This window comes from Danio aesculapii, chromosome 6 (assembly GCF_903798145.1).
Source record: "Danio aesculapii chromosome 6, fDanAes4.1, whole genome shotgun sequence".
In the NCBI taxonomy this organism is placed as follows: Eukaryota; Metazoa; Chordata; class Actinopteri; order Cypriniformes; family Danionidae; genus Danio; species Danio aesculapii.
The window spans coordinates 28,389,714-28,395,713 of NC_079440.1; positions in this window are offsets into that span (position 1 = coordinate 28,389,714).

Sequence of the window (6,000 nt, forward strand, 5' to 3'; positions counted from 1 at the left end):
GGTTAAATCAACTGTAATGTGTCCTTATACAAAAACGTGTGTATCATGCAGTCAAAATAGCATTTATTATTTGAATGTCACATTAATTTAAAAACAAGACTTTCTTAAAAGAACACATCAGAAAACAGATGTGACCATAAGGATGCGCACTATATCAACTAAAACAGAGTTTTTCTTTGTTATTGCAGTTGCAGCCAAAATGTGCGACACAACAGCCACATAATTTACAGGGCCGTGAGAGAACACTTGTACAGTCTGGCGGTGGCAGACGCAGAGCTGAAAACACTAATCTGATGCTTTTTTGTTGTTGTTGTGTTAATGTTAATTTGACCAATGCATGTTTTGTCATTACTTTTGTCTGCTGTCCTGTTTTGAAAGCAAATATTAGCATAATAAATAATATTTTTTAACGAAATGTTTAATTTATGAATTATATAAAAATGTTCTAAAACGTTTATAAAGGTCTTTCTCAGAACCAAATTCCGACTTAAAATTGATGTATTTTTGACGACATGAAAAAGACCTCTTTCCACTTTTCACTTTGAAACCAGTTTTCCATGTTGTTTGGACGTCTGACCATAACGTCTTTTCGACGACATGAAAAAGACGTTTTTTCACCTTTCACTTTCCCACCTGTTGTCCACGTTGTTTGAACGTCTGACAATAACGTCTTTTCAATGACATGAAAAAAACGTCTTTTCACCTTTCACTTTCTCACCTGTTTTCCACGTTGTTTGGACGTATTACAATTACATCTTTTCGACGACGTAAAAAAGACGTCTTTTCGTCTTTCACTTTCTTACCTGTTTTCCACGTTGTTTGGACGTCTGACAATGTCGTCTTTTCAACGTCTTTTCGACAACTTTTTGCTGGGTGGGTTTAAACTATGCGCTGGATTGGATGTGGAGAAAGGCTACAGTTTGCCCGGTCAGAACAATAATGTCTTACTGAAGTACTTCAAATGGTCTTTATTTAACTGTTTGTGTGTGTGAATCTGCAATGTAAAAAATATAAAATGAATAAACAGATAAAAGAACAGTATAACATTAATAAAAGTTACATAATAAATGAATATACATTGACAATATATGAAAACATACAGCATAAACACAATGTCTTAAACCGAGGAGCAATTGGTGTCACTGCTGGTCGATACATTGGCTATGTTTGTGCGTTGGCCACGAACTGCGCACTTGAACACCCCTGCTGCGCGAGCTGACTCATGAGGTGGTAAACAACATTACAGCGCATGCGCTACCTAAGGTGTGTGCGTTAATACTGTATATTAACAGCTAACATGTACTGGCAGGAATAATATAGATATATAAAATAATAATAGTAAACATAAAAATACTTGTGTACATCCTAATCAGTAATCTTTACAGTATTTCAGTATAGTTTATAAACAGACAAATAGATAATCACTTTTCACTGAAACTAAGCATTCAACATTCAGTTTCACTTACTTTTTAGATGTACGCACACACACCATCAATGAACCTCTCCGATTGGAATACTACTTTTTCTCTAACTATTTACAATGTACAGCTTCAATTATCTCACTAACTCCCATCATTATCAACTCGCTCTCTCCTCTGTCACTTTCCGAAACTCAGCTAGAAACTTTGGATCAGTCCATTTCATGCTGACCGGTGGGGGTGACTGGAAGAGTCCATGTTAGTATATGGCACTTTTTACACACACGCACGCATGCACGCACACACACACACACACACACACATATATATATATATATATATATATATATATATATATATATGAATATATATATATATATATATATATATATATATATATATATATATATATATATATATATATATATATATATATATATATAATTTGCAAGTCATAATCATAAGAAACTTTCTGAGATGCTTTCTAATGACTAAAGGCTCGTACACACCGAGACGCTTTTCGTTTGCATTTATCGTCAGCTTTTTTCAAGATGTTTTTCCAGATTCAAACCCAAGCAATTTTCACAGGCCTCAAGCAAAAGAGTATGCAAAATCCCTCCTTGATGTTAGATGGTGCTACACAACTTTAAGCTTCTGACACCCGCTTGTAACGCAGAAGAAGACAAAGTTCACACGCTTGTTGTTAGCTCGTCCTGATTTTGCCAAGTGCTAGTTGTCCTGAGACCAACATAATTTATGATGACCCAGGGACAACAACTCTATCAGCCAATCAAAACTTATTACGTCATCATTATGTGCGCTCTACAGAGTTCGCCAAAACGCAAATTCAAAAAGAAGAAAACACACACACATACGCGCGCACGCGCGCACACACACACACGCACACATGCACACAGGTACACGCACCTGCCATTTTCACCAATGAAGAGGCCAAGAGAAAAGGTAAGAACACCGGTTTTCTTCTATAAGTTTACAGAAGCAGTAATGATCGTAAAATTAATATGTGTTTAGGGATTTGCCCTTAGCGTTTAGCAAACGAGCAACATTTAACTTTAGTTTGCATTGAGTTAGCCTAGCTGTCCCTAGCTACCTAACGTTAGATTGGCGTGCTGCTCTACCGTTACTGTGATTTACTTTCTGGCTTCAATTACAACAAGCTAACAAATTTGTTTTTAATATTTTAATCTAGCTATTAAACGTGATTAAATTTGGCCTCTTGCTAATTTAGTGACCATATTTTTTCCTAATAATTCTGTGTTTAGCATGTAGTATTCAATTTAATTTAATGACAAATGTGGACCAAAACAGCACTAGTTTAAACAAAGGACAGTGGGTTATTTGAGACGTTAACATAACGTACTGTGAATCGCTGCAAAATTCAACTAGCGATTTAATCTGATCATTTATTCTGTTAAATATGTTAACCTCAGCTCATCATCGCTGATTTATTAATTTCATTAATAGGTTAACCTCAGGTCATCATTGCTTATTTAATAATTTCATTAATATGTTAACATCAGGTCATCATCACTGATTTATTGATATCATTAATACGTTAACCTCAGGTCATCATCGCTGACTGGTTAATATGTTAACCTCAGGTTATCATCGCTGATTTATTAATATCATTAATTAGTTAACCTCAGGTTATCATCGCTGATTTATTAATATCATTAATACGTTAACATCAGGTCATCATTGCTGATTTATTAATAATATTAATAGGTTAACCTTAGGTCATCAGCACTGATTTATTAATATCATTAATACATTAACCTCAGGTCATCATCGCTGATTTATTAATATGTTAACCTCAGGTCAACATCACTGATTTATTAATTTCATTAATACGTTAACATCAGGTCATCATCACTGATTTATTAATAATATTAATATGTTAACCTCAGGTCATCATCGCTGATTTATTAATATCAACAATATGTTAAACTGAGGTCATCATCACTGATTTATTAATATCATTAATACGTTAACCTCAGGTTATCATAGCTGATTTATTAATATCATTAATAAGTTAACCTCAGGTCATCATCACTGATTTATTAATATCATTAATACGTTAACCTCAGGTCATAATCACTGATTTATTAATATCATTAACATGTTAACCTCAGGTCATTACCACTGATTTATTAATATCATTAATAAGTTAACCTCAGGTCATAATCATTGATTTATTAATATCATTAATACGTTAACCTCAGGTCATCAGAATCAGTTTTATTGCCAAGTGTGCTTCACACACACAAGGAATTCGTTTTGGCTACAGAAGCTTCCAGTGTACATAAAGTGACAAGTGACAACACAAAATAAGTATGTAAAAAATGAAATAAAAAAAAAATAAAAATGATAAACATTAAACAGATGCGGTTAGTCAAGAAACCTGGATGTTGAGTTGTATGTACAGATTGTTATAAATATACAGGTTATAAGGTGCTGTGTACAAGTGCGAATGTAGAAAGTATTGTATTGTATATTGATATAAGGTGCTGTGTACAAGTGCGTATGAGAAAGTATTGCACATATTTATTGCACAGCAGGGGAATATTTAACTGTTCATAAGGTAGACAGCCTGAGGAAAGAAACTTTTCCTGTGTCTGGCTGTTTTTGTGCTTGGTGCTCTGAAGCGCCGACCAGACGGTAACAGTTCGAACAGGTAGTGTGCTGGGTGTGAGGCGTCCAGAGTGATTTTGCGCGCCCTTTTACTCACTCTGGAAGAGTACAGTTCTTGAAGTTTAGGAAGAGTTGTGCCAGTGATTCGTTCAGCAGTCTGGACTATTCGCTGTAGTCTACAGAGGTCGGTTTTGGCAGCTGAGCTGAACCAGACGGTGATTGAAGTGCAGAGGATGGATTGGATGATGAGTAGAACTGTACGAGCAGCTCCTGTGGCAGGTTGAACTTCCTCAGCTGATGAAGGAAGTACAGTCTCTGCTGGGTTTTCTTCACAACAGAGTCTATGTGAATATCCCTCTTCAGATCCTGAGAGATGGTGGTGCCCAGGAACCTGCAGCCACAGTGCTGTTCATGATGGTGATTGGGGGGAGTGCAGGGGGGTTTCTCCTGAAGTCTACTATCATCTCCACTATTTTGAGCGTGTTCAGCTCCAGGTTGTTGTATCTGCACCATAACGCCAGCCGCTCCACCTCTTGTCTGTATGCAGACTCGTCACTGTTCTGGATAAGGCCGATAACAGTAGTGTCGTCTGCAAACTTAATGAGTTTGATGGAGGGGTCTTTTGCAGTGCAGTCGTTGGTGTACAGGGAGAAGAGCAGTAGAGAAAGAACACATCCCTGGGGGGCACCAGTGCTGATGGTGCGGCTGTCGGATGTGATTTTGCCCATTCTGACTAGCTGCTGTCTATCTGTCAGAAAGCTGGTGATCCATTGACAGACAGAGCTAGGAACAGAGAGCTGGGCCAGTTTGTACTCAAGCAGTGATGGGACGATGGTGTTAAAGGCAGAACTGAAGTCCACAAACAGAATCCTTGAGTAGTTCCCTGGTTTGTCCAGATGTTGTAGGGTATAATGCAGTCCCATGTTGACTGCATCATCCACAGACCGGTTTGCTCTATAGGCGAACTGCAGGGGGTCCAGCAGGGGTCCAGTGATGTCCTTCAGATATGCTAGCACCAGTCTTTCGAATGATTTCATGGCCACAGATGTTAAGGCCACAGGTCTGTAGTCATTGTCTGTCAGGTCTGTGATCTTTGGCTTCTTGGGGATGGGGATGATAGTAGAGCGCTTAAAGCAGGATGGAACTTTGCGCAGTTCCAGTGATCTGTTGAAGATATGTGAGAAAATGGGAGCCAGCTGGTCAGCGCAGGTTCTCAGACAGGCTGGTGAGACACCATCTGGCCCTGGTGCTTTCCTTCTCTTCTGTTTACTAAAGATCTGACGCACATCATCCTCACTGATCTGAAGTGCAGGGGGGGAGAGGAAGATGGCTGGAGGTGTTGATGGCTGTGTAGGGAGATGGTCCGGGCTGTGTTGATGTGGTATTAATGGCCGTGTAGGGAGATGGTCCGGGCTGTGTTGATGTGGTGTTGATGGCTGTGTAGGGAGATGGTCCGGGCGGGTGTGAGGTGTCTGGTCAGAGGTGTCAAATCTACAGTAGAACACATTCAGCTCGTTTGCAATATGTTTATTGCTGTCGATACTGGGGGACGGTGTCTTGTAATTAGTGAAACCTTTTAAGCCTCTCCACACTGATGCAGGGTCGTTAGCTGAAAACTGGTTTTGCAGCTTTTTGGCATAGCTTTTCTTAGCCACACCAATCTCCTTTGTCAAAGTGTTCCTGGCCTGATTGTACAAGATCCTGTCACCACTCCTGTAAGCATCCTCTTTGGCCTGACGAAGCTGTCTGAGTTTTGGTGTGAACCATGGTTTATCATTGTTAAATGACAAGTAGGTCCTGGCAGGGATGCACAACTCAAAAAACACTTTCATGGTCTTATAATCTGCATTTATTTTTACCTAATTATCCCAGTAACTCCCATATGAATCGTTCAGCGATTCATTTGTTCCCAAATCCCTCCTCAGTGCGA